Source organism: Halichoerus grypus, chromosome 13, assembly GCF_964656455.1.
Source record: "Halichoerus grypus chromosome 13, mHalGry1.hap1.1, whole genome shotgun sequence".
NCBI lineage: Eukaryota > Metazoa > Chordata > Mammalia > Carnivora > Phocidae > Halichoerus > Halichoerus grypus.
In genome coordinates, this window is record NC_135724.1 from 18,801,999 (window position 1) to 18,814,863 (window position 12,865).

Sequence of the window (12,865 nt, forward strand, 5' to 3'; positions counted from 1 at the left end):
GAAAAACTTCCAGGATCAGAGATGTTTGGGAAATACTGGGTTAATCACATTTTGGGAGGTCTTTATCGAAGAATTTCTTGTTAGAGACCATGTCTGTCTGTATTTGTGTCCTTCCAATGGGATTGGTCTTGCCCTTGCATCCCATCTACCTAAAGCCACACATTATCCAATTTTTCTTAGATAGCTTATGTTGTACTCATCACACACTGCCTGGTTTTTATTTAATATTTGACAAATCCATGTTTTACTTGCCCACCTAGATTGTGAGTTCCCTGTGACTGGGGACTTAAACTCGCTTGTTTAGATCTAATACTGTATAATGCAGGTAACAGGTGCTCAATAAATATTTATTCGCTGACACATCCACATGTGAAAAAGTGGTATGTCTTGTTTGGTTCCCCCCAAGCAGCTCCTGAGACAGCAGTTTGGGTACAAGTTGTTTATTTGGGAGGTGATCCCAGGAAGCCCAGACAGAGTGGGGAACTGAGACAGAGTGAAGAAAGGCAATAAAAGGAACATTAATGGATGGGTTACAGCTGCGGCCAATTGAGGCTCCAGCCTACTGGGGACTCTGGCTGACGGTGGTGCACACATCAGGGTTGTGCCACTGCGGTGGGATGAATCTGGATTATCTTCCACCAACTTGGTTGAGGATTGGTCCTGGGATGTTAACCCCTCTGTACTTCTGGCCTGTAAGACAGAATGGCTGGAAAACCTTTAAGGCAGAGAGACACAGGAAGCAGTCAGAATGCACCAGACCGCTGCAGTGAGCCCTGGGAATGTTGGCAGGGTCACATTATCCAAGAACAGCATTATTTAAGTGGTCTCCCCTATTCCCAACAACTGAGCAATATGCACTCATTCAGCCTTGTACCAATAAATGAGCAGGGTTTTTTTTGTTTTTGGCCCAGGCTAATAAATTAACTTAGGTTTTTCCTGCTTTTAGAATCCTCTACTGCATTTCTCTCTACTACCTCAGTGAAAAATTGTCCTGTCTGCAATATCACAATGTGATTCCTTTATCAAAGGTCATTACTGATTATTTCATAAAGAAATTACCTGATTTTTCAGTAATTACCTGATTTTTATCTTTTTTTTTTAAGATTTTATTTATTTGACAGAGAGAGAGCGAGACCAGGAACACAAGCAGGGGGAGTGGGAGAGGGAGAAGCAGGCTTCCCGTGGAGCAGGGAGCCCTACGCAGGGCTCGATCCCAGGACCCTGGGATCATGACCTGAGCCGAAGACAGACGCTTAATGACTGAGCCACCCAGGTGCCCTGATTTTTATATTTTTTTTACATAGTCATTTATATGTCATTATTGTCATGTTATGGTGTCTCTGCCTATGAAAAGGCCTGTAGTAAAACCAGCAACTTTGACTTTGCCTCTTAGTATTGCCCCATGTTTTGTTTGTCATTTTATTTACTGTTCTGAAGAAGATCATAGTTGGTTAAGGTGCTTGATAAATGAACACATGGAGATATAAGCAAACATGGGCATGGGACCCTTCCCGAATCTTTGACTGGCCTACATGCCTCATGCTAACAGCAAGAGATGACAGTTTCCATCAGCGATGTCATAACCACCCTCAGCATAACTAGCTCCAAATGGAAGTCTGCTTGATTTTTAATACTGGCTGTGCTTCCTGCTGGTACCTAAGCCCCAGAGGTCCATGTATTACTACCTCCCATAGCGGCCAAGGCTGATACTCTCGTTCCACGTTGCCTTGACTGGTGCTTTGAGTAGGAATTCACGTCTTCTATCCTAGTTCTGGAAACATTTTTCTGGTGGTTATCTTATACCTCTTGGCACTTATGAATTTGTCCTCCTAAGACTTAAAAATTCCTGGAGTTCCCAGACTGTGTGTCACTCTTCATCTTTCCATTTCTCAGAGCACTCAGGAAAATGCCTGCCATATTTAGATGTTCAGTGAATACAATGAGTTGAACTGAACTGGAAGATGGACAAAGAAAACCTTCTCTCATCTCTTCTCTTTATCGACTGCAGAAATGGAATGCAGAGTAGCTGGGTGGGTAGCGGGCTTTCTGGGAGTGTCATAGCACCCCTACACCAGGCACATGTCATTTCCACTTTTTGAGGCATCAATGTTTAAAGAAGCTTTTAGCAAAAAGAAGTTTAAAAAAAAAAAGACAATCAGAGAGAGGGTAGTGCCTTAATTGCTACCCATTAGTATTAGTTTGAACTATAGGAAATTGCTATTGTTAAGGTCACACATGGTGGTTCCTACCTAATGGCTGAACACAAATTAGGAGATTTATGGGCATGATAAGAAAAAGGGCATGGCAGTTGCGATGTGGAAAGAGGAAAGCAAAGAACACTGTTGAAAGGGTTTTTAGGATGAGGCACCAGGAAATGATGTTAATTGGAGGAGGGAGAGTAGTAAAGATGAGGTAGGTGGGTGCACTGCAAATTAATTCCCCTGAACCCTATAAAGTTTCCTGAGGCCACTTCTATCACAAGAGACAAGTGCTTCTAGAAGGTTTCTACAGTAGATTATATGGGGTAAACCCTGTTTTCTTTCTGTATTTGTTTCTTAGTATGCGTAACTCAAGGGTGTGAAGCCATGAAGGAGAGTGGCTCTTCTCAAATAGAGACTGTCTCTATAAGCCCTTACTCATCACAGACACTTTTCAGCCCCAACTAAATGCTTTTAACCCATGAATTTTTGCTAGTTGGCATCATCTAGCCAAATCTAAGCCAAAACCAAAATCAGATGAACAATACCCACTCCCACACTCTCTATTCACACATGGGAATACCTTAAGTCATCTTCAAGATAAAAGATCCCAAACTCTGCCATCAATTTTTAAAAATGAGAAGTCTAACCAGAACCACACACTCAACTGCCCCATGAGTCAAAACCCAACTGGCTGAGGCTTTAACTTTCTATAATATTAATGTGCAGTAGTGCTTGGGGACCTTGATGTAACCCATGGTCCATGTGGCTCTTAGATATTCAAGGGCACCTTATAATGAGATCCTGCTGAGCAAAAGAGGAGGCGTCAGCATTTATGTTAGGAACCAATAAAGGGTGCATCCACTTAATGAGGTCGGGTGGGAAGAGGAAGATGTGGGAATTATATGTTTTAAACAGCGTAGGGAAGAAATAACACTTTTTTGTATCCTAGGAAGGTGCAACCTCCCAAGATGGAATCTATAAGTCAGGATATTTTAATGTTTCCTCTGGAAACTTGCTCTTTCAGAAGACCATCAAGCAATTTTCATGAACTTGTCTATTCTCCCTCACACCTACATTGATAAGTGGAACTTTTCTATTCCATCATAATCAAGACACAGAAAATGGAGGTGTTATGGGCCATCTGGCAATTCAGTAACACATATATTGATGTATGTGTGTTACATTTAAAGGCACAGTATGGTAGAGCAGCAAAAAAAGATGACTTCTAGATTCAGCTCTAACACTAACTAGGTAGTGAGAACCTGGATTAATTCCTTAACTCTTGGAGTTTGAATTTTCTCACCTATAAAATAACTGCATTAGACGATGATCTCTATTGGATAGGGCTATTCAATTGTACTGTTCTGTGATTCTGGATGAAGTTGCTGGTGCTAGACATAGAATTCTTTTCATCTTCAGAAAGTCATCATTGTTTAATATATCTATTGTTACCTTGTGAATGAAAGTAAACATTTACAAGGAAAATATTAACCAAGTAATAATCAAATAATTGTTCTTCTTGGCCTCCTGTATTCCTTATTTTTCCCTCCATTGCTATTCAAAATGCATGGAAGTGAATCAGTTAGAATGTAGGAGTCCACATACTTTAAAGCCTCCTGTATTTTATTTTACGAAAAGAAGGAGAGGAAAGAGAAGGGGCAAATACATAGGCATGGCATAAAAGAACAAAAGGACCAGATCGTTGTGCATGGTTCTTGAAGCTTCAATAAAGACTTTGGGAAGAAAATGTCCCCAAAGGAAGTTTTTTCCCCCTTAGAACACTTAGATTAGTGTTAATTTTTCCCATCATCATATTCCATCCCTACATTATATCGGAATTGATTCAGAGAAAGGACTGCACCCAGAGTACATAATAAACATCTCCAGGAGAGGTGGGGAGGACGGGCAGAAGCAGGAAGGAGATGAAGGAAAATCAATTGCTCAGTGCTGACAACTTCTTCTTGTAATAACACTATTCTGTCACATTGCATTAGCAGCACTTTGCAATTGTATGTGTTTTTGCTAACAGGCTGTAAAAGTGTAATCATATGAGCACTGAATACATTGTATTAGTGGGAATGATTCAAGGGGATGTGCGCTTTATTACACCAGTATGGTGCATAATGTGTTGCTTACTGAAGTGAGACTTATCATTTTAGTAAAAGAATATTTATTATTTATATGTTTGTTTGTTGTGGCATTGGTGCCTTCCAGGGAAAGCTGCACATTCCTGTTGGGGGAAGATTTTGTCCCACTCATCTCTCTCTCTCCACTCTGTATATCTGAGCAGCGTGACCCTGAAATTGTGATAAAAAAATCATTTGGAGTACCAAATTCCCAACCACCTGAGAAAGCAACGGCTCTGCTTGGGTTTCCAAACAGCATTTGTAAAGCTAATGGGATTGTTGCTGTGAAGCATTTTTTGCAAGGAAAGTTGAAGGAACAAAAAGGGAGGAATTTCACATGTGTTTGAGAGCGACTGTAGGTTGGACAGATACACCCCAAAGGATGTGCTGAAAAAGACGTGGCTAGAATTAGAGACAGCCTAGAAAGGGGCATGCAGGATCCTTGAGGATGGATTTTTTTTGGCTTTAAGGAAGTTTGTAGGAATTTAACTCTTTCTACCCATGCTGGAATGCATTTGGGACCTTTCTAAATAGAGCCTTTCCTGACTACCTAGTTCTGAACTCTTGAAACACCGATTGTCCTATCACTCACTGGACATTGATTATACACTGAAGTGTGTGTGTGTGTGTGTGTGTGTGTGTGTGTGTGTGCACGCACCTCCTCAGTGACAGTGTCGGTCCTGGAGCGCAGACAGGGACTGTGCCTTGGACAGCCCGTCCCCTGCTAACACAGCACAGTTGTCCTGAGGTGCCCAACAAGCAGCTCTTGCTTGGCTGACCTCATCCACCATAGACATCTGGATCTGTGTCTGAATTCGTTTGCTAGGGCTGCTGTAACAAAGTAGCACCAACTTGGGGACTTAAACAACAGAGATTTATTGTCTCCTGGTTCTGGAGGCTAGGAGTTTCAGATCAAGGTATTTGTTGGCCAGGCTGGGTCCTTTTGAGGACGGTCCCATGCCCCTTTCCTAGCTCCTGTGGTTTGTGGGCAATCTTTGGTGTTCCTAGGTTTTTAGGAGCATCGCCCTGATCTCCACATTCATCTTCACATGACATCCTCCCCCCTTTGTATGGGTCTGGGTCCAAATTTCCCCCTTTTATAACAAAACCAGTCATGCTGGATGAGAGGCCCACCCTACTCCAGTATGATTTCATCTTAACTAACTGGATCTACATTTTCAAGTAGGGCACATTCTAAGGTACTGGGGGTTAGGACTCAACCATATGAATTTGGAGGAGGACACAATTGAGCTCGTAACAGCACTCTGGCCCTGAGAATTGTTTATACAACACATTTCAGGATTGGTATGAGTTTCCTCTAAATCTGACGATGTCCATCAACTGAAAACAGCCTCTGCGGTTGGGAGTATCAGCCAACAGTCACTTACCATGTGGCGAGCATGGTGCCAAGTGCTTTAAGTGCATTAATTTATTTAATACTCACAATGTCATTATGAGGTAGGTACTATTATTATCCTCATTTTACAAATGAAGAAATTGAGGCACAGAGGGATTAAGCAAATTGTCCTAAATGACACAACAGATTCAGGTTTCAAACCTGCACAGTTTGCCTCATGAATATCTGCACTTAACCATGGGTTTTTATAGCCTCTCTTAATTAGACAGAATTTGGATGGCTTCTTATGTAATTGTTTCCTCTCTTTATATAATATTTATATTTATTTTTTCTGACTAGGGCTTTTTAACACAACAAAAGAATGTAATAAAGGACTTTTAGACTTTAGGTCAAATGATGCAAATGAGGTGCCTATTTTCTTTCGCTAGCCTTGAAAAGGATCTCCCGCTGAAGACTCCCCAGAAAGCTGTTCTGGGACTTTGGCATGGCCCATGGTCCAGAGGCAGAGGAAGTGAGGCTGGGTGTGGGTGGGATAAGGTGATGTTGGCTAGGACCCCAAATGACAGTTCCTCAAAGTAACGTGGTGATTTTGAGCTGTATTTGGGCTTGCATCCATTGAAGTGGGTCCAGTCTGGTGGATAGAGAATGCCAACAGGTAACTGCAGGCTGGGGTGGCATTTCGAGGCAGGGTAATGAGTGGATCTTGGTTCCTGTGGTTAGTGAATTAAGGCAGGAGTCCTTCTAGCTGTATAGGACAATTTTTACTATCGCTTCAGCTTTTTATGAATTTTCCCCCCAGCCATAAAATCCTCCAGAGAGGTTTCATGGGTTATTAGTCTTTCTTTACGTGGATTCTTTTGGGCTCCAGGGGTAGGTCCAGGGAAGAGTCTACGGTAGCTATTAGATCTCTGCTCCGGGTTCTGTCCTCCGGCAGCTGGGGTAAGAGTCTGGCGCTCTTCTGTCCGCCTGCAACGGGGTGCTCAGCAGAGCAGAAGTGGAAGACGAGCTGTGGGAGCAGACAGGTCTGACAAGGCCCCTGCTGAATGACAGCCTCACAGTATCTAGAAATAAGCTCATTTTGTGACGAGCCTGTTTTAATGCTATTATTTATGTTTCTCAATGATAGGAACAATGGTATTTTCATTCTAATTCAGTTATCCGACATAAGTAATGTCAGTGCCCTTTAGCATAACATAATCTCCAACGTGAAATATTTAATAAGAGATGACAGGTGGTTGTTACTCTGTGAACCTCACTATCTTTTACCGGCAGTTGGGGTGCAAGGTTAGATAAACCACCCTTCAGTGTGGGAACTCCTGAGGTAGCCATCGAGGGCAATGCAGGGAGTGGTTTCCCTAAGACCAGACAAATGGTGACGTCTTCGGCATAAAGACAAAGCTGCTGGAGACAGCTGATTGCTGAGTGTGATCTGAGGCTCTTCATTGTCATTACCTAAATAGCAAGGCTGGAAATCTCAGGTTAAGACAGAGCAATAGTGAAGTCACGATCATGGGCTGTGTCTTATGTAGGTTTAGTCCTACTTGTTCTTAATCCTGAACAGTCATTTTTTTTCTAAGTGGGTAGGATTAGCCAGGAAGGTAAGAATGGAGAGATCGTTTCCATTCCCTGACCGCTACTGGAAAAAATAGTTCAAAAGAAATATCCACCGACAGTTGACTAATGAAAGTCACTGGCGTTTTTAAAGAAAGAATGTCATATTATGGGGGAATGTCTTTCAAAAAAAATTATCTGGTCTTTCTGGACAAAAGGATGTAGAATAGCTCTTTTGGCAGTGAGAAGGATATCTGCTGCTGCTTTTCTCTGTGTCTAACCATCGATCTCACGTTTCCTTGACCCTATTTGGACATAGAATCCCCAGAGCTGGCTCTACTCACATCTTCCTTGGAAGCACGCAGCCTTATTTGGGGCTGATAGGAGAAAAAAGACACAAGGAAACTCAGGAAAGCCTTCAATATTTGTGTCCCAGGTAAAGGCCTGTGGACTTGGTTGGCATCTTGGAGCCCTAGTTGGAAATAGTACTTGGTGGAGTATTTGGATGACCTCAGAGCTTAATTATAAAAGGACAATATCACTCAAAGTTTGAAAGAGAATTGAAGTGGAAACAAGGTCTAATGATAAAAAATCTGGATGTTAGATCAATATTTTTTTGTGTGTGTTTGCCAGGGTAGAAAGGCCACTGGGGTCCTAGGTTCTGGCTCAGATGGCCAAGTCATAGCAAGGCAATAAGGAAAACCAGTGGGGTTGGAGAGTTTGCCTTCTGAGATCCCATTTGAATGAATCTGTGACACATAAGGTACATTTGGGAAGAAACTTCTCTTCTTTCTATTTTTCATATTTTCATTAACTAAATGCATCACTAACATTTTTTCTAGTTATTACCTCCTGCACTTTAACATTCTTACAGACCCAGTCCATGTTCTTAACCCTCTCACTACTGTGTCTACTACTTGCCTCTAATTATCTACTTCTGAACACCCCCACACTTGCCTCTCTTTCAAGGCACAGAACAAATAAACCTTTACTGTTTCCCTAGATCATTTAGTTTGTACTTGTCATAGGGACCCTGAGTTAGGACACATTCTGTGTTCCTGTTACTTTTGTACAAGCCCTTTCCTGATTCATCTTTGCAACCCACACAGCTTCTTGCATATTTTAAATGTTAAATGAAAGTTTTTGAATGAATAAGGGATCAGGGGATAAAGACTCATTTGGATCTGTGAGAAGCCTGAGCTTCAGAAATTTATTTCAAATTCTAGAGATCCTGAGAGTCTACTTTAATGATGGCATTTACCTAAGCCCTTAAAAATATTTATTCTCTGAATGAGGGTATACATTCCCTTCACATCCCTTCCCTCCAAATTTGTCTCATTGACTCAATAAACACTTTCTTTACAGATACTATAAAATATTTTAGACCAGTTTTTGTCTGGATGATAAGAAAATATCAGTGTGAATTAAGGAAGGTCTTACATCTGTCCAATATATCCTGAAGTTGGGCGCCTGGGTGGCTCAGTTGGTTAAGCGACTGCCTTCGGCTCAGGTCATGATCCTGGAGTCCTGGGATCGAGTCCCACATCGGACTCCCTGCTCAGCAGGGAGTCTGCTTCTCCCTCTGATCCTCCCCCATCTCGTGCTCTCTCTCTGTCTCATTCTCTCTCTCAAATAAATAAATAAAATTAAAAAAAAAAAAAACTTAAAAAAAAAAATATATCCTGAAGTCATTTAGACTTTTCCTCCAAAGTATATCTTAAATACAATGACTTCTCTCTATTCATACTGCCACTACCCCTAGTTTAACCCAGGACTGAATATCTCTTCCCTGGTCCTCGGCTCTAACATCTTAATTAGTCTCCCAATGATGAAATGGTCTCCCATTTACTCATGAGGCCTCAGCAACATTGTTTTTCAGTTCCTTTAGCTCTTAAAACAAAAATAATATAAAACAAGGATGAAATCAAGACAAATAATTTCCTAAAACCTCAGGGAACTCTGACTACACCTTCTGCTTGTCCTTCATAGCCCTTTTTGATACCTTAAATCATGATTTCTTGTTTAGTTCCAGTATCCCTATTAAATAGTAAGTTCCGGGGCACCTGGGTGGCTCAGTGGGTTAAGTGACAGACACTTGGTTTCAGCTCAGGTCATGGTCTCAGGGTCGTGAGATCGAGCCCCACCCCCGTTGGGCTCCATGGTCAGCGTGGGTCTGCTTGGGATTCTTTCCCCCTCTACTCCTCCCCCCACTCATGTGTGCACTCCCTCTCTAAAATAAATTTAAATAAATAAAATCTTAAAAAAATAAATCGTAAGTTCCATGAGGGCAGAAACTGTCCCCTTTGCTATGCACAGTATAACTAGTACCAAGATAACGAGTGGCTGAAGGTAGGTTGCTCAATTAATAGTTCGTTGATAGAAAGAATATAGATTCCATCATGGGTCTTAGTCTTTCGTCTCATGGGAGAGACTTAATAGTCAACTTCTTTCTAGTGGTAACTTTTCAGAAGTTTGAAGGCTGCCTTCCTTCACCCCCCAATCTGCTACAAGTTTGTAGTTCTACAGGTTATTCATCCCTGGGCCTTTCTGGAATACCTTTTGAGTCCCTTTGCCATTCTGGTCCCTATCTTTAAATATATTCTAGTTTGTGTGTTGCTATTTAAAAGTGGCACCCAGAGCTGAGTTTGATATTCTACCTGTGGTTTGACTGGTGTCCAGAAGGACCAGCCTCTTCTTCAGATGTGATACCTTCATTAAAGCAGCCTAAGTCTGATCAATTCCTGTGTACATGCATCATCTTGCTGCTGGTGTTTGAGCCCACAACTGAGGAACACCCCTAAATGTCTTTATTCAATATGCTCCTAAGACGCATTGTTGGTGTTTTGGACTCATTTCCAGAACTTTGCATTTATTCTTGTAAAATAGAATCATTTTACCATGCTAACTCCTAATTCTCTCATTTTTCAAAATCATTATCTTTCTTGGATTCTTGTTATCTGCAAAATCTATGTCTTCATTCTCTTAACTATTTTTTACTGCACACCTACTCTCTACTAAACTGTGTGTTAAATGTGGTGCCTTATAAAGTGGTCATGATACCAACTTTCATGGAACATTCTAATTATTGACGAGATTTTTGAATGCCTCAGCAATGAAGACACAACCTAATGGCAGTCATTTAGAATCCCTTCTAGGTATCTATCAATAAGCAGTATTTGCTCCACATGTTTTTTCAATCAATTAATAGCCCATCTGATATATTGTCATTTGGCTCATTATCAGTACATTAGCCAATACATAAGAATATGATTAGAGACTCATTTTAGGCATTATTAGATTACAAGTAATAGAAAACTTATTCAAAGTGGCTTAAGTGAAAATAGACTCGTAAGGACACAAGGAATTTCATAAACTTAATTGTAGGAAATATTTCTGGGCCCTATGGAATTGGAAAATCATCAGTCACGATCTTTCTCCATTTCTCTCTCGAGAGCCCACCCACACTACAGATCTCCTGCATTCTTCTCCCTGTAGGTTGAATGCTTCTGGGAGATTCCTAGTTTCAGCTCCCTTCAACTTTGACTCTCCATAGTACCAACCTAGGCACCATTTCTACATGGTAATACTTATCCCAAGACCCAGTACCATCTGCCTGATTTTCCTTTCTTTCTTTCTTCTTGTTTATTAGTTCAAGTCCTAGAAGGAGAGAATCTGATTGGCCATTGGCTGATGGCAGATTGATTCCCCTTGGTCATGCTTGTTCAGTCAACCGTGGAAGAGGAGGAGGAGGGGAGTGGAATCATTTTGTCAGAATATCTGTGTCTTACAAGGCTGAATAAGCTGATGAAACTGGAAAGGGAGAGTGGGATGGCAGGCATGTAGTCTAGCATGCCACTCTGATGAGAACATCTTCATAATTTCTCTAAAATCTAGACATACTCTATCAAATTTCCCAATGGACTAATTTGATAATATTATCAAAGGAAGTGAGAGTAATCTGGCAGGATTTGTTCTTGGGGAACTTGTTCTTAAATTTTATCATATTTTCTAAGAGACCACAAGCCATTGCTTTACCAATCCATTCTAGAATCTTCCCCAGGATCAGCTTCCAGGTAATAGATCTATGCTATGCAGAACCAAAATTAAGACCAATATATGCTCCTCCCTAGTAACTCTGATTCTCAATGATACACAGATAATGGTTTAACAATTTCAGGTATTTTTAGTACATGTGTATAGTGAACATGGAGATATGCCATCCTGATCCCTCTTTGAAGAAGGATTTGTTGCAGCTACTCACGGTATTGTCAACAGACAGTTCTCAGCTCTCAGCTCCTGCAGGGATATTTTAGTTTCAGAGAATTCACTAGCCCTTAGCCATGCCCTTCTAGGTGGTCCACATCCAGTGACTGACCAAGGTGAGGGTGCAAAGGCTCTGCTGCTTTAGTCCAACATGAGACCACTCTGCTGGGCCATTTTAATTCCAGAGTGCCCTGAATTGTTGGCTGAGGCTGTCAGGCCTACAATGCAGTTTGACTTCTTATACCCAATCCTGATTCCTTCCTATTCAAAGGTACTTCTACCCACCCATGAAACTCCCAGACTCATTTCAGTCTGTTTCACAAAGAACCCAACCTATGACATGGCAAGACTGGCATATTCTTGACTGGCATTTAATCATCTACTGCCATTTTGGACACCTTTTCCATTGTTTTCTTGTGGCACACGTAATTTCCTGTGTGTCCATCTTGTCTTCTTAACCTGCGTGTGGACTCTCTTGGGGCAACATTCCATGTACTATACTTGCTTGTGTCCTCACCACATTCTTATCCAAGTCTCTTCTCATTGAAGCCATGATTGGCCACCGTATATTAAAATTGCATTGCATGCCTCTCAAACCCTGCCACTCCCTATCTCCTTTGCCTGATTTATATTTTCTTCATAGCATTTATCACCTGCTAGTATATAGTTCGCTTATTTATTTTAAAAATTGTTTATCTCCCCTCCCCCCACAATTAAAATGTAATCTCTACGAAGACAGGAATTTTTCTGTTTTGTTCACTGCTAAAACCCCAGTACAAAGAATAGGACCTGACACACAGTAAACATTCAGTTGATATTTGTTGTATTAAATTGAATTAAATTAGCAAAACCTTCCATTGTAGTGTTGTAAGTGTCTCTTATATCAGTCAGGGTCCTGACAGGAAATAGATGGCACATTCAAACTGGGTATTTGAGGAGACATTAATTAAGGAAATATTTACAAAGTTATAGGAAGGTCTTTGGGAAGCCAAGGAGGGATTCTGCAGTACTCTGGGGCTAGCAGTAGTAGGGAGCCATGACCACCCCTAGATCTAAAGGGACAAGCAGCTATGGGGACCCAGAGAAAGTAGTTATAAGGAGACGGTCTTCTAACAAGAATTGTAACCTATAGTAAAGGGAGGCATCCAACTTGCAGTGCTTGGCAGGAAGGTAACTGGGACCATAAACACTGACCTCACTCTCTTCCCACCCTCTACTGCCTCCTGGAAACTCCTAAAGGCCAAACTCCCATTGCCAGCAGGCAAAGAAGCTCATTGATGCAGTCCTGGAAAGCTAGCGTCTCAAAGCATAGAGCAAGGTGGAAAAGGGTAGAGATCCAAGGCTAACAGGAAATATCTGGAACATGC